Raw genomic sequence first — 26522 nt, forward strand, 5'->3', positions numbered from 1 at the left:
TTAAGGTTTTTTTTTTTATTAATTCCGAGCTCAACGGCTCTTTTGGGCATCCACACCAGCTTTTTCTCTCTCTTCTCCCGTGACCACACTCACGCCTGCCTGGGGGCTCGCGCTCGCGCCCCGTTCGCGCCCCGGTGGTGTGGGGTTAGCGCCTGGGGGCGCGAGCGGAGGGGCTCTCGCGCCCAGGTTAGCGCCCCACACCCCTCAGCCTAAGACAAGATGACAAGCTGCACCTAGAATAACTACAAACAAAAAACACCTCACTATATATTATCATGGAATCAACTACTTTGATGTTCTTAAGGTGAAAATGAGTTTAAAACATATAGTTAAAGCCAGGTGGCTCAATGGATTTAGGTCCCTCACTTCCTTAGGGCTCCTAAATTATATTCTAATGAAAAAGTAACAAATTATAATGTACATACGTAATTTTGGCTTTGAAATTGTTTGGCAATATGATTTGAGCCTTTGATGCCTAAAATTATACATACACATAGATGACATATCAATCACATGATCGAAAACATTGAGACGCCACTCGTTAAGGCTAAAGTTGAGACTTGATGCAAGGAATGTGACCGAGGAAATTCACATCTCGAGCCCTGATTCAAGCTAAGGCCACATATCCTTTCAAGTGATTGAGCTCCTTAATGTTTGATGAGAATAACAGAGACTTAATATAGCATTTTAGCATGTGATCATGTATGCAAGAAATCAAAAACTCATCATCTGATCACCTTCTTCTGTTATACATGGAGACTAACTTTTCCATGTAGCTAGGTACAGTCCTCGATTGCAAAGATACGATGGATTGAGTTATGCAAGTTTTGTATTTAGGCACTTTAAGAAGTACCATGAGGTCCTAAGGACAACCAATAAATTCCTAGATACCATTACGAACCATCAAAATACTTGGGACTGCTTTGGAAAATTTAATTCAAGAAGGTTGTGTAGCATAGGTATACTTCTTCTCATTGATTGTTCATGTCAAATAATTGAAGACAGTACTCTTGTACTTTGGTTTCTACTTATAAAAGCACCACATCTGAATGTATAAACGTCCCGTGATCACAATTGAGACTAGGCTATTATAATTATATATTTTTTTATTGAACTTACTAGTTATTTCATTAATACTTAGGTTTAATTTGAATCTTATATCACCTTCCTTGTTTTTCTTAAGAACAACTCATACACATACAGTTCACAGCTTCATTATTATTTGTTTTAAGGTTTACAATCAAATATATCAAATAAATGCTTAATGTGAAACGTTAATTAACAACCCTACTAGAATTGTATGCACTAATATTATTATATGAGAGAAATACACACACACACACACACACATATATATATATATATATATCCTCATATTATTAAAACTATCAACTGTTAGAGAAAGTTAATCATAGACTGCATGACGAACCAAATCTAATAACGAAATCAATGACAGATTTAGAACACATGAAGGGTGACATCAATAATTACATCATATTCAAACTTAAGTGAAGAAGATAGGTATACAAATCAAAGTAGATTTAAACCTTCGATTCTGTTACTCTTCATTCTAATTATATATAGAGGTGCATAGATCAATGGGATGTATATATAGATATAGATATAGATATGCTATATATGTAAATTATAATACTTTAGAAATAATTAATACATAATAAATCAAGTCGTTTAACCTAAATTTCATTTTATTTTTATTTTTTTGGTCCTAAAACTTGTTTAATCCGTCCACCATTCAACCAACTGTTTTCCTAACTTTAGTGATTACTCATAATGCCTTTATAGTAGATAAAATCATAAAAATTAAAATTATTACTTTCAATTAATTGTTAAAAGGAAATAAAGGTTTATATTAGGTTCATGGGAGAAGCTAAGCCGTAACACATTATATTATGCAACTATATATTAAACTATTTTGCAAAATATTAAATAACAATATAAAATTCATTTTCGGGAATACCAAAGTTCAATCGCTGTTTGTTCAATTCGAACTTAAACATCTTCAGGAGAGTAATGTCTGCAGGCGCGCAGACAATCAGCTGTGAAGACAGTTTGTTTTTTTAAAAGAATAAGATCTGCAAACAGCTTATAACTTCTTAAAACAAAAGCTATTGAAACATGCTTCAAACGTCTTCATCCTCCACAACCGGTCGTCCAGCCCTTCCAACCCTAGCCACCGCCTCCGTCGCTCCTCCACTCGCCGGCAGCCATCGCCACAGCCTCCGCTCCTCCAGGTACACTCCTTCTCTTCCTCTCTCCCTTGGTTCCGGTCGCCATAACCACCGCCATACCGCCTCCTGCTCTCTCCCTTGGTTCGGTCGTCATACCGCCGCCATAACCACCGTTCGACCACCTCCGTCGACCCCCCGCTGCTTCATCATTAATCCGTTCGACCACCGCCGTTCGACCACCTCGTTCTGGTGGTTGTGTTTTGGGCTGATTTGGTCTGCTTATATAAATTGAAAGAGTCGAGAAGTTTTATCGTGATTCATACAATCCGTTCAGTTTCTCTCTCAAACATCAATTTTGTTCATCTTCTGTTAATTTAGGGTTTTGATTCTTGAATCCGTTTGTTTTCCAGTTTTAGTCTTTATGATTGTTGTAATCAGTAGATAGATTCTAGTGTACCAGATGTGCTATAAGTGTGTATTTTAGAGTTTGATTGTCTGGTTGTTTTTGTTTGAGAGTTGTTGAAGATTTATGAAATTGGTAGTAGTTTTCAGAGATATATGGCAAGATTGGTAGTAGTTTTCAGAGAAGTCAACATATATAAATGATTTCTTTTATTTTGGTCCATAAACTTTCGTCTTTAGGAAAATACATTTTAAGAAAAAAGAGTGTGTCGGTTTATGGTATTTGACCCAAACCACCTTTGATTTGTTTTTGTTAAGCCATTTGTTTTTGTTATGGTATTTGAGTATTGTGAACCCATGATTGTTTTTGTTATGCTATTTGAGTATTGTGAACAAATGATTGTTAAGAATATATATAATTGTAGATGGAAACTAATGATGGTCGACAACAATGGACGGATGACGCAATTAAATGTTTATTAGAAACATGTCTTGAAGAAATTGGGCGGGTAGGTAGAAATGGACAAAGCTTGCGCAGAGAGTCTTGGGTTATATTAGGAAAGAAACTCAAGGAACAATTTCACATGGATTTGAGTCAAAAGCAAATTAGAAATGCTTTTGATACCATGAAATCAAAATATGTAGGATGGTGTTATTTGCGAAACAAGACTGGAAATCTTTACAACCCAGAAACAAACATGTTCACTTTAACGCCTCAGGAATGGGAAGATTTTAAGAAGGTGTATATTTCTTTATGTTTTTAGTATTGTGTTATATTTTAGAGTGAAAAGTATAAATTATAGTCCATATTAATTTGGCGCAGGGTCACCCGAGGGCAATATCATTAAAAACACGCCCGTTGCCTCATCTTGACCTTCACATAGCTTTGTTCGAAGGGCTTAGTGCTACAGGTGGTAATCAATGGACATCTACTCAAACATCTGGAGTTTCATCATCCCCACATGTCCAAACACTTCAGATACAAGATGGTAGCTTTTGTAATCCGGAAGATGATGATGGAGACTCTCATGAACAAAGCTTTCAAAATGATGATGAAGTTCCTTCCAATAATAAGGGTCAAACTTCTAATCATAATGAAGCTAGGCGTAACAAAAAAGCCAAAACCTCTAAAACCACCATTACCCTAGATGATTTAGCGAAAGATATGCAACAAGCACTCAAGCATATGGTGAAAAGCACAGGGCCATCAACTGACGAATGTTATGATAAGTTGAAATTAGTTGGCTTAGAGCCTATAGATCCCTTGTTTTTGGCAGCATTTAACATTTTTGGTCAGTCGATACAAATGAGACAAGCGTGGATGACATTGCCATCAGACCCTGAGGTGTTGAAAGGGTGGATTAAGATGACCGGGACGACATTAGGAATGTTTAAGTAGGGAGAGTGATTTGTAGTATGTCGGTATTTGTAGTGGATGACATTGGTCAGTCGGTATTTGTCTTTTGGTGTGATTTGTAGTATGTCGGTATTTGTAGTGGATGACATTGGTCAGTCGGTATTTGTCTTTTGGTGTGATTTGTAGTATGTGATTCGTATTATATGAACCTTTATTTGCTTTGTATTTTGAACAATTATTGTACTACTTTGAACTATTATGTTTGCAATTAGGCCTTTCTTATATTCAATTTTCAACATAAACATTTTGCTCTTATTCGACAGGTTTATCATGGATTATAATCAAAAGTTATTGCTCCTCATTGTGATGTTCTTATATCTTCGATACTTTTGGCCGAGAAATCACAAAAGAAAAAGAGATAACACTTCGGTTATGTCTGGACACCATTTTACTTTAGAGCTGTTGCGTAGGAACAATCAACAAAGCATTGAACTCCTTCGTATGTCACGTGATTCATTTGTTCGACTTTGCACACATTTTAGAGTGAAAGGTTGGTTAAAAGATAGCAAACACATCTCCGTTGAAGAAAAAATGGCTATGTTTCTGATGATGCTCGGTCACAATCAACGGTTTTCCGTTATTAAACGTAGATTTCAACACTCGAAACAAACAATTCATAAGTATTTTCATGAAGTGTTGGCAACAATGATGGAGTTTGCTAAAGAGGTTATAGTACCAACATCTAATCCAGATACTCCAAGACGTAATAAAAGATTACGAAGAGTTTTTAAGGTACGTCCTAAAAGTCCTATTGTGATCTCTTTCCATGTATATTATTAACGATTAAATTCTATATAGGGAGCGATTGGTGCACTTGATGGAACTTTGATACATGCCATTGTCCCTGTTCATAAACAACATTTGTATAGAGGAAGAGGAAAAGGCGAGTGCTATCAAAATGTTTTGGCCATTTGTGACTTCAATATGGTATTTACCTTTCTGGTGGCCGGATGGGAAGGAGTAGCACATGATTCTAGAATATTGTCTGAATCTTTAACAAATGCTAATGCACCATTTCCACTACCTCCTCCGGGTATATATATTACAATCTCAACTTTATTTCTTATATTACATATATAGTTTTGATGCATGCATCGTCTTTTTTAGATAAATATTATCTATGTGATGCTGCGTATGCACACACTCGTGGATTTATGGCACCATATCGAAATGTGAGGTACTGGCTTGGAGATTTTCGAAGAAATCGTGCATTGACCGAAAAAGAAAAGTTCAACCACGCACATGCAAAACTTAGAAATGTTATTGAACGTTCTTATGGGGTATTAAAGGCACGTTTTCCAATATTAAAAAAAATGGCGCCTTTCTCGTTGGTTACACAACGAAATATTACGATTGCATGTTTTGCACTTCACAATTTTATACGGAAAGAGGGTTTAAGCGATGACCTTTTTGATGAATATGATCACCCAAATGTACGTTTTCAAGATGGAGATGAAGATGCACAAGATAATGGTGAAGAAGGAGAAGCTCGACATGGAAGTGCAGCGGATCGTGAATTCATGAGTCAACTTCGAGATCAAATAGCACAACAATTAATGCAAAACAATGTGCTTTGAGTTTATTTTATGTTATGTGTTTTTTAAACTTGTTTTTAATATTATAATTTTATGTAACTTGAATGTTAAATAACTTCTATCCAGTGAGATAAGTTTGATAATTTACATATTTTCAGTTTATGCAGACAGTATCAACTTATAAAAACAAACAGTCTTATTTTTTCAGCTTACAGAGCTTCAGACCACATCTTCAGCTGCAGACATAAAAACAGATGAAATCAGCTTACAGACAGTTTATGTCTGCAAAAACAAACAGCACCTGAGACTGCAATATATACCATAACACTAAGACAAGATGACAAGCTGCACCTAGAATAACTACAAACAAAAAACAACTCACTATATATTATCATGGAATCAACTACTTTGATGTTCTTAAGGTGAAAATGAGTTTAAAACATATAGTTAAAGCCAGGTGGCTCAATGGATTTAGGTCCCTCACTTCCTTAGGGCTCCTAAATTATATTCTAATGAAAAAGTAACAAATTATAATGTACATACGTAATTTTGGCTTTGAAATTGTTTGGCAATATGATTTGAGCCTTTGATGCCTAAAATTATACATACACATAGATGACATATCAATCACATGATCGAAAACATTGAGACGCCACTCGTTAAGGCTAAAGTTGAGACTTGATGCAAGGAATGTGACCGAGGAAATTCACATCTCGAGCCCTGATTCAAGCTAAGGCCACATATCCTTTCAAGTGATTGAGCTCCTTAATGTTTGATGAGAATAACAGAGACTTAATATAGCATTTTAGCATGTGATCATGTATGCAAGAAATCAAAAACTCATCATCTGATCACCTTCTTCTGTTATACATGGAGACTAACTTTTCCATGTAGCTAGGTACAGTCCTCGATTGCAAAGATACGATGGATTGAGTTATGCAAGTTTTGTATTTAGGCACTTTAAGAAGTACCATGAGGTCCTAAGGACAACCAATAAATTCCTAGATACCATTACGAACCATCAAAATACTTGGGACTGCTTTGGAAAATTTAATTCAAGAAGGTTGTGTAGCATAGGTATACTTCTTCTCATTGATTGTTCATGTCAAATAATTGAAGACAGTACTCTTGTACTTTGGTTTCTACTTATAAAAGCACCACATCTGAATGTATAAACGTCCCGTGATCACAATTGAGACTAGGCTATTATAATTATATATTTTTTTATTGAACTTACTAGTTATTTCATTAATACTTAGGTTTAATTTGAATCTTATATCACCTTCCTTGTTTTTCTTAAGAACAACTCATACACATACAGTTCACAGCTTCATTATTATTTGTTTTAAGGTTTACAATCAAATATATCAAATAAATGCTTAATGTGAAACGTTAATTAACAACCCTACTAGAATTGTATGCACTAATATTATTATATGAGAGAAATACACACACACACACACACACATATATATATATATATATCCTCATATTATTAAAACTATCAACTGTTAGAGAAAGTTAATCATAGACTGCATGACGAACCAAATCTAATAACGAAATCAATGACAGATTTAGAACACATGAAGGGTGACATCAATAATTACATCATATTCAAACTTAAGTGAAGAAGATAGGTATACAAATCAAAGTAGATTTAAACCTTCGATTCTGTTACTCTTCATTCTAATTATATATAGAGGTGCATAGATCAATGGGATGTATATATAGATATAGATATAGATATGCTATATATGTAAATTATAATACTTTAGAAATAATTAATACATAATAAATCAAGTCGTTTAACCTAAATTTCATTTTATTTTTATTTTTTTGGTCCTAAAACTTGTTTAATCCGTCCACCATTCAACCAACTGTTTTCCTAACTTTAGTGATTACTCATAATGCCTTTATAGTAGATAAAATCATAAAAATTAAAATTATTACTTTCAATTAATTGTTAAAAGGAAATAAAGGTTTATATTAGGTTCATGGGAGAAGCTAAGCCGTAACACATTATATTATGCAACTATATATTAAACTATTTTGCAAAATATTAAATAACAATATAAAATTCATTTTCGGGAATACCAAAGTTCAATCGCTGTTTGTTCAATTCGAACTTAAACATCTTCAGGAGAGTAATGTCTGCAGGCGCGCAGACAATCAGCTGTGAAGACAGTTTGTTTTTTTAAAAGAATAAGATCTGCAAACAGCTTATAACTTCTTAAAACAAAAGCTATTGAAACATGCTTCAAACGTCTTCATCCTCCACAACCGGTCGTCCAGCCCTTCCAACCCTAGCCACCGCCTCCGTCGCTCCTCCACTCGCCGGCAGCCATCGCCACAGCCTCCGCTCCTCCAGGTACACTCCTTCTCTTCCTCTCTCCCTTGGTTCCGGTCGCCATAACCACCGCCATACCGCCTCCTGCTCTCTCCCTTGGTTCGGTCGTCATACCGCCGCCATAACCACCGTTCGACCACCTCCGTCGACCCCCCGCTGCTTCATCATTAATCCGTTCGACCACCGCCGTTCGACCACCTCGTTCTGGTGGTTGTGTTTTGGGCTGATTTGGTCTGCTTATATAAATTGAAAGAGTCGAGAAGTTTTATCGTGATTCATACAATCCGTTCAGTTTCTCTCTCAAACATCAATTTTGTTCATCTTCTGTTAATTTAGGGTTTTGATTCTTGAATCCGTTTGTTTTCCAGTTTTAGTCTTTATGATTGTTGTAATCAGTAGATAGATTCTAGTGTACCAGATGTGCTATAAGTGTGTATTTTAGAGTTTGATTGTCTGGTTGTTTTTGTTTGAGAGTTGTTGAAGATTTATGAAATTGGTAGTAGTTTTCAGAGATATATGGCAAGATTGGTAGTAGTTTTCAGAGAAGTCAACATATATAAATGATTTCTTTTATTTTGGTCCATAAACTTTCGTCTTTAGGAAAATACATTTTAAGAAAAAAGAGTGTGTCGGTTTATGGTATTTGACCCAAACCACCTTTGATTTGTTTTTGTTAAGCCATTTGTTTTTGTTATGGTATTTGAGTATTGTGAACCCATGATTGTTTTTGTTATGCTATTTGAGTATTGTGAACAAATGATTGTTAAGAATATATATAATTGTAGATGGAAACTAATGATGGTCGACAACAATGGACGGATGACGCAATTAAATGTTTATTAGAAACATGTCTTGAAGAAATTGGGCGGGTAGGTAGAAATGGACAAAGCTTGCGCAGAGAGTCTTGGGTTATATTAGGAAAGAAACTCAAGGAACAATTTCACATGGATTTGAGTCAAAAGCAAATTAGAAATGCTTTTGATACCATGAAATCAAAATATGTAGGATGGTGTTATTTGCGAAACAAGACTGGAAATCTTTACAACCCAGAAACAAACATGTTCACTTTAACGCCTCAGGAATGGGAAGATTTTAAGAAGGTGTATATTTCTTTATGTTTTTAGTATTGTGTTATATTTTAGAGTGAAAAGTATAAATTATAGTCCATATTAATTTGGCGCAGGGTCACCCGAGGGCAATGTCATTAAAAACACGCCCGTTGCCTCATCTTGACCTTCACATAGCTTTGTTCGAAGGGCTTAGTGCTACAGGTGGTAATCAATGGACATCTACTCAAACATCTGGAGTTTCATCATCCCCACATGTCCAAACACTTCAGATACAAGATGGTAGCTTTTGTAATCCGGAAGATGATGATGGAGACTCTCATGAACAAAGCTTTCAAAATGATGATGAAGTTCCTTCCAATAATAAGGGTCAAACTTCTAATCATAATGAAGCTAGGCGTAACAAAAAAGCCAAAACCTCTAAAACCACCATTACCCTAGATGATTTAGCGAAAGATATGCAACAAGCACTCAAGCATATGGTGAAAAGCACAGGGCCATCAACTGACGAATGTTATGATAAGTTGAAATTAGTTGGCTTAGAGCCTATAGATCCCTTGTTTTTGGCAGCATTTAACATTTTTGGTCAGTCGATACAAATGAGACAAGCGTGGATGACATTGCCATCAGACCCTGAGGTGTTGAAAGGGTGGATTAAGATGACCGGGATGACATTAGGAATGTTTAAGTAGGGAGAGTGATTTGTAGTATGTCGGTATTTGTAGTGGATGACATTGGTCAGTCGGTATTTGTCTTTTGGTGTGATTTGTAGTATGTCGGTATTTGTAGTGGATGACATTGGTCAGTCGGTATTTGTCTTTTGGTGTGATTTGTAGTATGTGATTCGTATTATATGAACCTTTATTTGCTTTGTATTTTGAACAATTATTGTACTACTTTGAACTATTATGTTTGCAATTAGGCCTTTCTTATATTCAATTTTCAACATAAACATTTTGCTCTTATTCGACAGGTTTATCATGGATTATAATCAAAAGTTATTGCTCCTCATTGTGATGTTCTTATATCTTCGATACTTTTGGCCGAGAAATCACAAAAGAAAAAGAGATAACACTTCGGTTATGTCTGGACACCATTTTACTTTAGAGCTGTTGCGTAGGAACAATCAACAAAGCATTGAACTCCTTCGTATGTCACGTGATTCATTTGTTCGACTTTGCACACATTTTAGAGTGAAAGGTTGGTTAAAAGATAGCAAACACATCTCCGTTGAAGAAAAAATGGCTATGTTTCTGATGATGCTCGGTCACAATCAACGGTTTTCCGTTATTAAACGTAGATTTCAACACTCGAAACAAACAATTCATAAGTATTTTCATGAAGTGTTGGCAACAATGATGGAGTTTGCTAAAGAGGTTATAGTACCAACATCTAATCCAGATACTCCAAGACGTAATAAAAGATTACGAAGAGTTTTTAAGGTACGTCCTAAAAGTCCTATTGTGATCTCTTTCCATGTATATTATTAACGATTAAATTCTATATAGGGAGCGATTGGTGCACTTGATGGAACTTTGATACATGCCATTGTCCCTGTTCATAAACAACATTTGTATAGAGGAAGAGGAAAAGGCGAGTGCTATCAAAATGTTTTGGCCATTTGTGACTTCAATATGGTATTTACCTTTCTGGTGGCCGGATGGGAAGGAGTAGCACATGATTCTAGAATATTGTCTGAATCTTTAACAAATGCTAATGCACCATTTCCACTACCTCCTCCGGGTATATATATTACAATCTCAACTTTATTTCTTATATTACATATATAGTTTTGATGCATGCATCGTCTTTTTTAGATAAATATTATCTATGTGATGCTGCGTATGCACACACTCGTGGATTTATGGCACCATATCGAAATGTGAGGTACTGGCTTGGAGATTTTCGAAGAAATCGTGCATTGACCGAAAAAGAAAAGTTCAACCACGCACATGCAAAACTTAGAAATGTTATTGAACGTTCTTATGGGGTATTAAAGGCACGTTTTCCAATATTAAAAAAAATGGCGCCTTTCTCGTTGGTTACACAACGAAATATTACGATTGCATGTTTTGCACTTCACAATTTTATACGGAAAGAGGGTTTAAGCGATGACCTTTTTGATGAATATGATCACCCAAATGTACGTTTTCAAGATGGAGATGAAGATGCACAAGATAATGGTGAAGAAGGAGAAGCTCGACATGGAAGTGCAGCGGATCGTGAATTCATGAGTCAACTTCGAGATCAAATAGCACAACAATTAATGCAAAACAATGTGCTTTGAGTTTATTTTATGTTATGTGTTTTTTAAACTTGTTTTTAATATTATAATTTTATGTAACTTGAATGTTAAATAACTTCTATCCAGTGAGATAAGTTTGATAATTTACATATTTTCAGTTTATGCAGACAGTATCAACTTATAAAAACAAACAGTCTTATTTTTTCAGCTTACAGAGCTTCAGACCACATCTTCAGCTGCAGACATAAAAACAGATGAAATCAGCTTACAGACAGTTTATGTCTGCAAAAACAAACAGCACCTGAGACTGCAATATATACCATAACACTAAGACAAGATGACAAGCTGCACCTAGAATAACTACAAACAAAAAACAACTCACTATATATTATCATGGAATCAACTACTTTGATGTTCTTAAGGTGAAAATGAGTTTAAAACATATAGTTAAAGCCAGGTGGCTCAATGGATTTAGGTCCCTCACTTCCTTAGGGCTCCTAAATTATATTCTAATGAAAAAGTAACAAATTATAATGTACATACGTAATTTTGGCTTTGAAATTGTTTGGCAATATGATTTGAGCCTTTGATGCCTAAAATTATGCATACACATAGATGACATATCAATCACATGATCGAAAACATTGAGACGCCACTCGTTAAGGCTAAAGTTGAGACTTGATGCAAGGAATGTGACCGAGGAAATTCACATCTCGAGCCCTGATTCAAGCTAAGGCCACATATCCTTTCAAGTGATTGAGCTCCTTAATGTTTGATGAGAATAACAGAGACTTAATATAGCATTTTAGCATGTGATCATGTATGCAAGAAATCAAAAACTCATCATCTGATCACCTTCTTCTGTTATACATGGAGACTAACTTTTCCATGTAGCTAGGTACAGTCCTCGATTGCAAAGATACGATGGATTGAGTTATGCAAGTTTTGTATTTAGGCACTTTAAGAAGTACCATGAGGTCCTAAGGACAACCAATAAATTCCTAGATACCATTACGAACCATCAAAATACTTGGGACTGCTTTGGAAAATTTAATTCAAGAAGGTTGTGTAGCATAGGTATACTTCTTCTCATTGATTGTTCATGTCAAATAATTGAAGACAGTACTCTTGTACTTTGGTTTCTACTTATAAAAGCACCACATCTGAATGTATAAACGTCCCGTGATCACAATTGAGACTAGGCTATTATAATTATATATTTTTTTATTGAACTTACTAGTTATTTCATTAATACTTAGGTTTAATTTGAATCTTATATCACCTTCCTTGTTTTTCTTAAGAACAACTCATACACATACAGTTCACAGCTTCATTATTATTTGTTTTAAGGTTTACAATCAAATATATCAAATAAATGCTTAATGTGAAACGTTAATTAACAACCCTACTAGAATTGTATGCACTAATATTATTATATGAGAGAAATACACACACACACACACACATATATATATATATATATCCTCATATTATTAAAACTATCAACTGTTAGAGAAAGTTAATCATAGACTGCATGACGAACCAAATCTAATAACGAAATCAATGACAGATTTAGAACACATGAAGGGTGACATCAATAATTACATCATATTCAAACTTAAGTGAAGAAGATAGGTATACAAATCAAAGTAGATTTAAACCTTCGATTCTGTTACTCTTCATTCTAATTATATATAGAGGTGCATAGATCAATGGGATGTATATATAGATATAGATATAGATATGCTATATATGTAAATTATAATACTTTAGAAATAATTAATACATAATAAATCAAGTCGTTTAACCTAAATTTCATTTTATTTTTATTTTTTTGGTCCTAAAACTTGTTTAATCCGTCCACCATTCAACCAACTGTTTTCCTAACTTTAGTGATTACTCATAATGCCTTTATAGTAGATAAAATCATAAAAATTAAAATTATTACTTTCAATTAATTGTTAAAAGGAAATAAAGGTTTATATTAGGTTCATGGGAGAAGCTAAGCCGTAACACATTATATTATGCAACTATATATTAAACTATTTTGCAAAATATTAAATAACAATATAAAATTCATTTTCGGGAATACCAAAGTTCAATCGCTGTTTGTTCAATTCGATAAGGGTTTTGATGTTTCTGGCGTGATTGGTAATTCCTGTTAATTGAGATCGATATAAGATTTAGGATTCACAACAGGTCTTAGGTTTAGTCTGATGGAGATTAGTTTGGGCGGCGATTCATCGAATTGAACATGGCAGACTGATTGTGAAAAAGGTTTTGCTGGAGATAAATAATACCCGTGGAATGGAGGAATGGAAAAGTAAACCCTAAATAAATATGAGCGGGAAAATAAATATCTGGATGATTGAGCAGGGGACACCTGTCTTAGATTCCTTTATTATATAGTTTAGATATAGGGACAAATATTTTTTTACCCATAATCCATTTGAGGTATTGGGCCCAAACTAAATATTGTTATTTTTATTGTTATAATGTTAATGTCGTTTAAAAAAATTAGTTTATATATTTCGTTACTCGTTAGGACCTACATGTCTTTTTATTTTGACTCAGCCTAGCAAAGACGTCCCTACATGGACCCATTACCTGTTCTATTAACTTTCATTTTTGCATGGTTGTAATCGAGCCTAAAGTAAACTATAAAGTCAATTTGAAAATTCACAGTTACTATGGATGATTGACAGCAATGGATTAGCAATAGTCAATTTATGTGTGGTCCATTAAGAACTATAAGTAGAATTCGGGTTAACTAGACACTAACAAGGTAATAGTAAGACCATACGTAGTGGAGTATTTCCCCATCCCATTGAGCCTCATAGCACCAGGAACACCACCCCCGTGACGTTATGGGCGCTATGGAGGTGGGGTGGGGGGCTTCCCATGTAGCGTTGAGTGTGTGTGTGAGGGGAGAAGGCTGGTTTTGATTGGTGGGTTGGTTTATGTTATTATTTTAATCAATAATAATAATCTACTATATTATTAAAACAATAACTCTTTTCAAAAATAGCATTCATTCACATAATTTCTTTCTAGCATAATAATTCAAAATTGAATTAAATTAAATTAAATTACATTCAACATATTTTAGTCTACTTTACTATTAATACATACATGTGTTCCTTAATGAGTCAGGTTTTCTTTTCAAAGTTTCATGATAGTTATTTTTTATTTTGGTTTTTGTTCGGTTTTAGATTTTTATAAATTTGTTTCGTTTCAGTTTGATTTTTTTAGTTTTGTTTTAGAAGGTTAACTTTATTTAGTTTTTTGTTTCGGTTATTAAAGTTTTTGTTTTTGGTTCGATTTCAAATTTATCGGTTTAGTTTTTCAGTTTAATTTCGGTTTTTGTTTTTGTTTTTGTTTTAGTTTTATTGGTTGGTTTTATTTAGGTTTTTGGTTTTGGTTTTGTTTTAATTTTCTTAAATTTAGTTTCGTTTCAATTTGTATTTAGTTTGTTTGTTGTTTGATTTTAACGTCAATTGACACAAAATTGGATTTAGCCAATTTCAAATAGTTTATTTTGGATACCCTACTAATTAATGATTGATGAAGGGTATGTTTGGCAAAACTAGCTGGTAGCTGTAGTTGGAAGCTGGTGGCTTGAAGCTGGTAGCTGGTAGCTGTTGCTTTTTAGATATATTTAGATGTTGGCAGAGTAGCTGGAGCTTTTAATAAAATGTATAAAATGACCAAAATAGGCGTAACTAAAAAAAATAATATTAAATGTACTTATTTTGAAAGATTATTTAAGTAATTAAAATACTAAAAGCTTGTAGCTCTTTCTAAACGCTACTAGGTGGAGCTTCAAGCTTTAAGCTTTTTTCTCATGACCTAAAAGCTTCAAGCTCCTTCCCACCAAATAAGGCTTTTAATTGAGTATGAGTTTTTTCTTAAAAGCTTGAAGCCCCTAAAAGCTCCTTGCCAAACATACCCGAAGAGTTATCGCGGACGGTATTTGATGGTTGGGTAAAAGTTAGCTATTATTATATATTAATTAGTTATATTTAGGTAAATAAATGAGTAAACATTGGTACTTCAAGCGTTATTATGTGTTTTCAGGAACTTGGAAGTTAAGGAGCTTATCGGGGATATTTACGAGCTTGGAATGAAGATTTAGAAGTGAGAGATTGGAAGTGCACGCATCACGAGGCAGTAAAGAGAAGAAAATAATTATTTTAGTTATTTTGCATCTTCGCGCGACGCGAAGATGCTTGGCAGACAACTTCGCGCGACACGAAGTTGCAACATTCTGAGCCTGACTATTTTGTCCTTCGCGCGACGCGAAGATGAAGCCCATGGCAATTGCGCGACACGAATGGACCTAAAACCGAAAAAATCTAGGTTTTTCCCTATACTAACCTCACTATTCGGATGATTACGACTTCCAGAGGCAAAGAAGGAGTTCTAGGGCGATTTTCTACCATTCCAAGGCTTCCGATTACTTCCGGGTTTGCATGTTCATCAAAGATAAGTATTTTACATAATATTTCAACGTTCGGCTAAACTTTCATGTTCGTTCTAGGTTAAGGTTTTGTGTAATTCTCCTTAAGACCAGATTCATTGTGCTTAATGTTATGAACTTAATTTAGTTTATTGCTTTTATCTTGTTAAATTGTTGCTTGGTTGTTTAAACAATTTGTGTTTGCGATTATTGATTAGTACATCACTTGTTTGGTTTTGTTCATCAACATTTAGGGTTAGGCTCTTATGTCATTGAACTATTAATCGTCAACTATTGTTACTTAATTAGTTTTCATAAAACATAAATTGGTAATTGTGTAGATCAAGTTCAATTGTGTCAACAATTCGGTTAGGGTATCGTTTGTCATCACAATCAAACTAATAGATACTACGCAATCAAGATAAGTGAATCTGGGATTAAGTTAAAGAACACATTACCCGAACCTAGAATGAATACTTTTCATTAATATTGTTTACAAATCGTTTTAAGTAATTATTTAGTTTTAATTAAATCTTTTCCTAAAAACCGCTTGACATCGTCTGTCCACCTTAGTTTAATAATTAATTTAGTAATATTAAATTAGCATTTTCCTTGAGTTCCTGTGGAGACAACCTTACTTACCCGTACTAGTTTATAGGTATTTAAGTCTTTAATTAATTGTTTTTTAGTATACCGCGACAGCCTACGTCAGTATTGATGGCATATGGAGGTTAATTAGTGCTAAGAGGGTAAGTTTGTCATTTCTAATAAAGATTATGAGGCATAGTTGCCAATCTTCTTTATAATGTTTTCATAACCGGATCGGACAACGAGCTGGACAAGCGACCGGTTCAACCGTCGAACAACTTTGGCAAAAAATGACGGGTAGGGCTGGAAAAAAGATTATTTTAAAAAAAATATTTTTTTAATAGTAAACCGGTTCAACCGGTCCGGTTTTCCGGTCGGACCAGTTGAACCAGTTCGGACCAGTCAATCCTCTGGGAACCGAGCGAACTACACAGAACCGGACCGGTCAGTGGATCGAATTTCGGTCGGACCCATCGGGTCGGCTGGTCCCATCCAGTTTCAACAGCATTGCTTCTTTTTTATTGTTTATAAGTGTAACACCCTGTAGATATTTTGATTAAAATGTTTTAACACGTTAAATTGTAAAAGTTAGGTCCGTTATCATTTTGTGTCAAATATAATTCCATTCACATAATTTAACAAAACTCCAAAAGGTTGTAGTTTGAAGTAGACATAATAGCAAAACTCGTCTTTTATGTTTGTACGTTTTTTTAGTGTGTGTCCTTTAGTAAACTTAATGATAAAAAGCATCCTTTATGTTCAAAAAACCTTCCACGGTTCGTCCTTTCAATAACGAGGGTTAGTTTTCCCGTTAAATCTAGTCATGTGCACCTCATGTGAGGGCAATTTAGTGTTTTTACACCCTCAGGGGCTATTTGTGTAATTAACTTAAATTTTGGCCTTTGTATAAATAAATTTTTTTCACTTTTTAACCCTCACCAAACATTCATAACTCATCATCAACATCACAACCACACACCACCCACCATCACTCTTTGCCTTCGTCATCATCATCTCCGAAACCCTAGATTTACAAGCGAAGGTTTTTTCTTTTCCACGGTAAACGGCATAGGTCGAAGAACAGTAGAGGTGGTTCCGGCCAGTTTAGGTGAACTTTGTGATGGTGGGGAGGCAACTGAATGGAGAAGAAGAGTTGTGATATTCGTTATTCCAGCATAGTCGTCTTCTCCTGCAACCAGTTGGGCGACGAAAACCTGCAACTCCTGTAATTCCAGCCAAGAACTAGAGTTTCGATCTACCGTCAACATTTTCCAACGAGAAAAGACAAAATCAAGACCCGGTACTTTAGGGGAATGACAGATTGAGACCTGCACAAGCATTCCCCACTAACCAAGTATCATTTTGAGCTTTCCATGAACAAATTCGATTTTCTGGCGAGCTGATTTAATTCGATGTCGACGTCTTTGTTAGGGTAGACGGTGGTTGGTTGGGACGTTCTGTGTGGTGGCAGAGGTTGTGGAGGTGGGTGACGAAGTTTTCGTATGTGATATCGGTTGTTTGGTTGGTGATGGTAGGGGTGGTGGTTTTGTGGTGTAGAGAGAGAAAAAAAGATAGGGGTGGACAGTGGTGGTTTAGAGAGGGAGGAGATATATTTTTATTTTTATATTTGTGATTATTAAATAAATAAGTAAATTTACTAAACTACTCTCATGTGCCTTGCATATGACACGATTTAACGAAAAAACTTAACTGCGTTAGGACAAAAGGACGTAATGTGACAGGGGTTTAAGCATAAAGGATGTTTTTAGTCATTAAGTTTGCTAATGGACAACCATTTAAAAATCATGCAAATATAAAGGACGAGATTTACTATTCTGTTTTTAAAGTACATACAGACTTTTACACTTAGCATGTTTACAAAGGACTTCTCGAAACTTGGTTTAAAAAACCCAACTCTAGATATCAACTTGTCGCTAACATGAAATTACATGTTACACATACAACATTTACAATGCTAAGTAATTGCATATTAATAACTCAAGTATTAAACCTAAACACAAACTAGTTCCCAACAAATGTTTAACTGCTTCTATACAATTAAGCTCGGCTCCCAAACAACTGTTGGGTTTCAGTGGTGATCAGTTAAAATTTTGTTTATTAAATCCGGTTCAATAAATGTGACAAATAATAATTAATCATATTAATTAATAATTATACGCAGCGAAATATATATAACTAATCAGTACCGAAAACTAAACCCGACAGGATCCGATTACAGACAATACGAGTACGAGTCAGAAACATTAAATCTATAATTATAAATTAACAATATATTTAACTTTACCTCGGTTAATAATTAACCGGTTGAGACACCGAAGGCCAACGAACCGAGCTAGGTGACACAACGAGATCAACGACCAATGGTGGCGGTGCACGACAGCAACGACAGCGGTGGTGGTGTACGACAGCGGCTGTAGGCGCGGTCAGCAGCGGCGGACAGTAGCTGGTCAGTGGCGGACAGGCAGGGTGGCACCGGCAGGCGGTGGCGGACAGTCGGCAGTGGCTGGTCAGGCTTGAGCAATAGCTCTTTGGCTTGAGCAATGGCTCCTGTGTTATCACAGATTACGTTGATTGGTTTCAGAAAACTTGGAAACAGATCGAGGTGGGCTATGAATTTCTTCATCCAAGCAGATTGTGAGCGAGAATCATCTCGGTCAGTCTGGAAGCTAGATTTAGTGTAACACCTTACAGTGAGCTCTTCTTCCACTCCTTCAAACACTAGAACATGTCCTTTTTCCTTTTCAGGTATCTTAGAATGTTTCTTCACAGCAGTCCAGTGGGTAATGCCAGGGTTCTGCTGAAAACGACTAGTCATGCTCAGCGCATACGAGACGTCAGGTCTAGTACATAACATAGCATACACGATAGAACCAATCACTGAAGCATATGGAATCGCTTGCATGTGCTTAATTTCAATGTCCGTTGCCGGAGATTGAGATTTGTTCAACACGGTTCCTTCAGCCATGGGGAGAGCTCCTTTCTTGGAGTTATCCATAGAGAAGCGTGTCATTACTTTGTCTATGTATGTACTTTGACTCAACCCTAGAAGCCGCTTAGACCTATCTCGGTAGATCTTAATTCCTAGAATATAAGCAGCTTCACCAAGATCTTTCATTGTGAAACAAGATCCCAACCAGTTCTTAACTTCCTTAAGCATAGGGATGTTGTTTCCAATTATCAGTATATCATCCACATACAGGATGAGGAATGATATAGTGCTCCCACTAGCCTTTCTGTAAACACAAGGCTTATCTTCATTTTGATAAAACCAAACTCTTTGATTTTCTCATCAAAATGAAGATTCTAGCTGCGAGATACCTGTTTAAGTCCATAAATGGACTTATTCAGTTTGCACACCCTGTTAGGACATTTAGGATCGACAAAACCTTCAGGCTGAACCATATAGACATCTTCAGAAAGATGTCCATTAAGAATATCAGTTTTGACATCCATTTACCATATTCCTAGTCATCGTACGCGGCTATGGCAAGTAATATCCTTATCGACTTAGTTATAGCAACGGGCGAGAAAGTTTCATCATAGTCAATACCCTGAGTTTGAGTAAAACATTTCGCAACTAGCCGTGCTTTAAAAGTCTGCGCATTTCCATGCAAGTCGGTTTTCTTCTAGAAAATTCACTTTCTCCCTACTGCCCGACACACGGGAGTAGCTCAACCAATTTCCAGGCTTGATTGTCACGCATAGATTGCATCTCGGCGTTCATGGCATCTTGCCATTTCTCAGATTCCGGATCTAAGATAGCAGACTTGTAATTTGTAGGCTCGTCGCTTGACTCAGCTACTAAGAGGACCTCGGGACCATCTAGATGCCATAGGTATTTAGATTTTGGTACGCGAGTCCTATGTCTTTTGCGAACGCTTGTGTTCATGTCCGATGTATCAACAACAACAACTCGTTGATCAGACGTTCCAACTTCCTCAGCGGTAGTTTGTAGTTCTTGAATTTCTTCAAGATCGACAATATTATCTCCAGTTCCTCGATCGAGAATTTCCTTCTCGAGAAAGTGTCCCTTTCTTTTGATAGAAATCACATTTGTATCAGGATGGAAGAAATAATATCTGCTTTGGTTATAGTATCCAACGAAAACAACTTTTACGCCGCGAGGATCGAGCTTATTGATGTGCTAAAAGTAGTTATATAAAAACACGCTAATCTAGACACTAAGTAATAAATTCTAGACTCTTAAACTTAACTAAACTACTAACCGGCAAGTGAGCCAGTCGACTCTAGTACAGCTAAGTAAGTCCGGATATCGAACCCACGAGACTCTTTAAATTACGTTTACTAGCTAATTAGACTCGACTACAAAACACGATTTATTTTCTATATTTGTTTAAGGGGGGTTTATTTAAAATACTAAATTAATACTATAATTAAAACTAATTAAGAAAACAAATAAATTAAACAAAAACAAAGTTTGTTATGAAAATAAGATGATGATGAGAAAACTACCTAGGCTAGACTCCCCTAAATTTTGGTAATGAATTTACTCGGGAAAATATTTAGTTATGGACTGGAATCGTAAAATAGACACTTAAAAGAAAAACCAAATAGGACCCCTGACCCTTCTCAAGAGAAAGCCTATGGATTTGTAACAAGTTTTAACGCACACCAGTATTAAAAATCAAGTTCGCTTACGGTCACCCAATTGTTTACAATTTAGTTCCTTTATACGAAATCCTACCTTACAGCGCGGAAATCAAAGGCAGTTTAATATATCGAATTGATTCAATAGACAATAATTAAATAATCAAACCTAGACGGACTCCTTACGAAGAACTAAATCTAGCAAGATCAAATAATAAAGATCTATCAATAACCTAGCACCTTACAGATTTAGGTTAGCAGCACACTTATGTTTAATTAATTAATAATTATTATTCCTATGATCTTAATGCATATCAATCATAAAATAGTCAAAAACACAAAGTAGATGACCTAATAGCAACCTATCATAATGACAAACAATAATCTAGGCAACTATGGAACAATAACAATTAATCAAACAATCCTAAATATCCATATGCATCAATTTAATATGATTAAACCTTTTACTAAATCATAAAAATCATAACGATAAATAAATCCCAAATCAAAACACAACGTCAAAATAGGTTCATCATAAGCCTAGGCAGTCTATAATTTTTAGCCTAACATCATAAAATAAAACAAAACAATAATAAAGGAATTCATGGTGGAAAACAAAAGAAACGAAAGATTAAAGGCGATAAAACCCGTGGTCTTCGTTCTTGGATGATAAGCACACCACCGTATGATTCCAAGCCTTCAAAACCTCCAAAAGATCTGTTGGTGCATGAATGTCAGTAGTTCATAGTCTAGTGTCTGTAATCGAGTCTGTAATGTTATTTATGTTTTTGTTATAAGCGAAGTTGTTAACAAGCGCTCGTTCAACAAGTTCGCCTAGGCGAACTTGTTGAACGAGCGAAGTTATGGACAACTTCGCCTGAACAGATCAGGCGAAGTTGTCGTGTATTTATACTCAAGCCTACGGCTTGGTTTAGGTTGATCGTAGAGTTGGAAAATCAGTTAATCAGTTGTTCGTCTAGGTTGTTCGTGTAGTTGAACGTGTGTTTTGTAACAGTGATATTTACATCACGTGAGTTCGGTTATAATATATAACGTGTTTCGTGTATTCGTGTGTTTGTGTTCTATACTCGTAACGATCTACGCAGGGATTCCGCACCTGAGTAGACCGCGATATCTTGTGCGATCCGTCCAGGGAACCTACATCATTCAATTCAAAGAATCTCCGTTACAGAACCGTACATGAGATTTTCATCTCATACGGCTCCTCCCTTATGTGCATAATGATAAAATGATAAAATAAAGAAGATGAAAAACTTCTCATTATGAACTGAGTAGGGCTAGTGTTTTTACAAGAAATCTCTAGCCAACCTTCCTGCAAGAGATCTTTTCTTAACATCAAACGTATTGGTACTAGAGAGAAATGATAACTCCAACAATTTCTTTGTTCTCAACGCTTCCCAAATTCCAGAAATAAGTCACTTCAACAGCCTTCAATGGTTATACGGGTATCCAAAATACAAACGAGATGGATGTTTGTTGTCCCAACCATTCTTTTAGTCCCAAGCCTGCTAAAGAAAGGGATAATTTATAACAAAGTTTTAGTGTTGTTGATTCCTAGGTGTAGTGCTTCTTCTCCTCTGCTGCCTATTGGTATTAGTGGACTAGGATTGACCTGTAATACCGAACCATAGGTATAACCTTTCGCTCAATACTAGAATCGAGAATTGAAACATAGCATCTGAGGCTGCATTAATCGAGGATACACGACAGAAGGAATTGTTCTATTTCCAAACTTTTCCTTCAACAAGCGTAGATTTTTTTATTTTCTTTTTTTACCAATCACGAATCGTGTGTATTTCTTTTCTCGTAAGACTGAGAGTAATAAAAAAAATCAAATCGCACCATCTCTGTAATAGGTAAATGCCTCTTTTTCTCCTGAAGTTGTCGGAATTATTCGTAATAAGATATTGGCTACAATTGAAAAGGTTTTATCAATAAAATTTCCATTTATCCGCGATCTAGACATAGGTAGCAATCCATTCTATCATTGTTCTCATTACTTCTCGCGGGAAAATGTTCCCCCAAGGAAAAGAATTCTACAGTACGAAATAACATAAAAACATATTCATTCTCATGAAAAAAAGAAAAAAATGGTCAGTCTATTCGATCTTAAAAAATTCAATATTCAAAAAAAGAATTGATAAGAACTAAGAAATCAATATGGGAACCGGATTCGATTCCATCTTACTTTACTGGAATAGTCTACCAATGAAAGAAACTATTCTTATTTGATTGAAGTTACAGCTTAGAATAACCTCAGTTGGTTGAATTATGATACAAAGAAGAAAAAGAAACATTGTATGATGAAAATAGAATAACCGCCCATTTTTTTGTGTTGTATATTTACGTGTATACACTATACAATCAACTATAAAAAAATTCTTTATCTATTTCTATTTTTAATAGAATAGATAGATAGGATAAGGGTTTTTTTGATAACTCTAAAACTGGCCTATAAAGCAATTTGAGAATTCTTTTGATATGGAATCATAGTCTAAATAGATAGAATCATGATCTAAAGATATCCATTAACCATAAAATATAGACCCCTCGCTCAGTCAATTCTTTATAATTTCTAATTTCTTGATTTAATCCGGTCGGTATAGTATAAATAGATAATCAGAAAAAGAAGAAAACATTGTTTTTGCAAACATGAATAGAAATAGAATTTTTTTTTTAGTTTTTATAAGAAAACAATTTTCTCTTTATCCCCCCAGCCTAGAAGGAAAGATCCTGCTTTTATTATGATGAAAAAATTTCTATTTTGATCGCTTTCTAGTTAGATTCTAGTTAGAATTGATTGGTTGTACCTACCCAATAATCTAATATGAATGATTCATTATTCACTCTATTTTCGGTTTTGGGGTCATAATCATTATGTAGGAGAGATGGTTGAGTGGTTGAAAACGTAGCATTGGAACTGCTATGTAGGCTTTTGCTTACCGAGGGTTCGAATCCCTCTCTTTCCTTACCTTCACCTAATTTACCGATCTTACTAACCACAATAGATCAAATATCAATGGATACAACTATTCCAACAGTTAGACCTTTCTTTGATATGGATTCTCTAATAGATTCTCTATTTCTAATGGCTGTGTTGGTACATGTATGTCAGTAGTTCATAGTCTAGCATTTGTAATCGAGTCTGTAATGTAATTATGTTTTGTTTATGTTTGTTTTGTAATGCGCGAAGTTGTCAACAAGTTCGCTATGGCGAACTTGTTGAATCAGCGAAGTTATTGACAACTTCGCCTGTGGCGAAGTTGTCGTGTTTATATACTGTTTCAGACGAAACAGTTTAGTTAGTTGGTTTAGGGTTTTCGTTTCAGTTTTCAGTAACCGAGTTACGTGTCATAGTCTGTAACGGTGACCTCGGGTCACGTGTTTGTTATCAATATAACGTGGTTGGTTTATTGCTTGTGTGTTCGATCTCTACATACTCTACACTCGTATCTACCTACGCAGGGATTCCGCACCTGCGTTGTTAGAGACATCCCGTGTACGATCCGTCCAGGAACTTACAAGTGGTATCAGAGCCAATCGGCTCGATTGTGAGGTTCGGGATTTCACGCGGGTGTAGAAAACGTCTCGTTTGACCTATTCGCGGGACGTGTTTTTGTTGGGATTGAGTTTTGCTAGTGCTTGACAGTCATTTTCAAGCCTTTGCATTGATCGGGAGCTGCTGGATTGACGAAAACAGATCTGAACAAACTTCCCTGTTCATCGGGCGAAGTTACCGTTCATCGGGCGAAGTTACCATTCTTCAGGCGAAGTTGCCGTCGCTGGAATTAGGGTTTTTGGCGAAGATATAAGGATTAGCGAAGTTAACTACAACTTCGCTCACTTCATAAGTTCGCCTTAGCGAAGTTATCCGCAACTTCGCTTCAAACCCAAGTTCGCTCAACTCATAAGTTCGCCTGAGCTAAGCGAAGTTATTCTTAACTTCGCCCAAATCAAGCGAATTTAAGATCTCAGCGAAGTTCTCTTTCAGCGAAGTTAACCTTCAAGCGAAGTTATTCTTAACTTCGCCAACTGAGCTGTTTTAATATTTTTTTTGTTTTTCCAGGTTTTTCAGGTTTTTGCAAGGATGTCGTCGATCAATATCTCCGACTTGGTCAAGATGGAAGTAGAAGCGGGGTCTGCCACTAAGGCCCCGAGGCTGATGAAGGGAACTGACTTCGTGGCATGGAAGGACAGATTCATCCAATACATCAAATACCAGGATGCCAAAATGTGGGTGTGCATCCAGGATGGATATATCCCTCCAACTGCGCAATACGAAGGTCGCGATGTGGTTAAGAAGTACAGCAAAATGGAGGAGGAAGAAAAGAAAATGTACGAGGCCGAAAGCAAGGCCCATGCTGCGATAACAATGGCACTTCCTCAAGAGGTTCTCCATACGTTCCGAAAGTACACTTCTGCAAGAGAGCTTTGGGATGCTCTTGAAAATAGATTCGAGGGGAATGTGGGTATCCGTGCATCGAAGGTAAAACTTTTGAAGACCCAGTTCTCCGTCTTCAAATTTTTGAAGAACGAATCGCTGGATGATATTATCACCAGATACTATCATCTAATGACAGAGCTTAGCAATTATTCGATTGCTTACCGAGAAGAAGAGATCGTTGAAAAACTTCTCGATGCTCTTCCACCGAAGTGGGAAATGTACACCGTTCTTATGAGGGAAGACAGAGACTTTCCTAATTATGATTTTGAAACGGCAGTGAACAAGCTCAGAACTTATGAGCTTAATATGGTTCGAAAAGAAACACCTACAGATCAGATACAAGACCCTGGTATGTATGGTGCAAAGGTCAACTCAGGCTCAAGTTCAAGGCCTGAATCTGCTGCTTATTACTCTAAAGGGGAGTCAGGCTCTGACTCGTCTCATGAAGGAAAAGTTTCTGTAAACACGAATGGTGATGTATGTTTCGTTGCTGGAGGATCTAGTACTTCAAAGCCTCAAGCATCCACAAGTAGTTTTTCTGCAAATGCATCTAGCAATAGTTATTCCAAGATGCCTATGAGTGTAAAATCTGCTGAAGAGCAGTTTGCAGTCTATGCATCATTTATTGCTTCCTATGAAAACTACATCCAGGGGAAGATTGTGGACCCTGCTGTTCTGGATGAGGATTATGACCAGATCGATGCTGATGATCTGGAGGAGATGGATTTGCAATGGCAAATGGCCATGATAGTGAGGAGAGTCAAGCGTTTCATGAATAAGACGGGGAGAAAGTTTGTTGGTGGTCGGCCCGGGTTCGACAAGTCCAAAGTAAGGTGCTATAATTGTCAACAGTACGGGCACTTTGCCAAGGAATGCAGAAATGAGAGGGTTGAACGAGGACAAGGTCGACCTACACAACACTCAGGAGTTAACAGAGAGATAAATGCCATGTTGACCAGAGAGGCAGGAGAGTACAACTGGAATCAACGCTCAAGTGGTTCTGGTGAGCAAGCAAACATGGCTGAGTCTTAAGCAGAAGAATGTAAGAAGGTTGAAGAAATTGAGAAAGCAAATGAAGAAGAAACCGCTTTCATGGCAAATGACAAAGATAATCGCTCCGAGGTAAGTCCTAAAACTATTTGTACTAGTTGTGAGAATTTGTCTGAGCAACTTAAAACA

The 26522-nt window shown here is 35.9% G+C and overlaps 1 protein-coding gene and 1 non-coding gene across 2 annotated transcripts in view; one reads left to right on the forward strand and one right to left on the reverse strand.

Annotated features, from left to right (window-relative positions):
* The window catches only part of LOC143551976 (serine/threonine-protein kinase GRIK2-like), a 233707-nt gene that overhangs the window by 75716 nt on the left and 131469 nt on the right, over nucleotides 1-26522 (reverse strand). The window lies entirely within an intron of this gene.
* TRNAS-GGA (transfer RNA serine (anticodon GGA)) lies at nucleotides 23782-23868 on the forward strand. The gene has a single exon. It is a non-coding gene; the product is annotated as a tRNA-Ser (tRNA).

The sequence above is a fragment of the Bidens hawaiensis genome, unplaced genomic scaffold (assembly GCF_021521415.1).
Source record: "Bidens hawaiensis isolate Kalapana, Puna unplaced genomic scaffold, B.hawaiensis_p1.1 tig00016746_1, whole genome shotgun sequence".
NCBI classification, from domain to species: Eukaryota; Viridiplantae; Streptophyta; class Magnoliopsida; order Asterales; family Asteraceae; genus Bidens; species Bidens hawaiensis.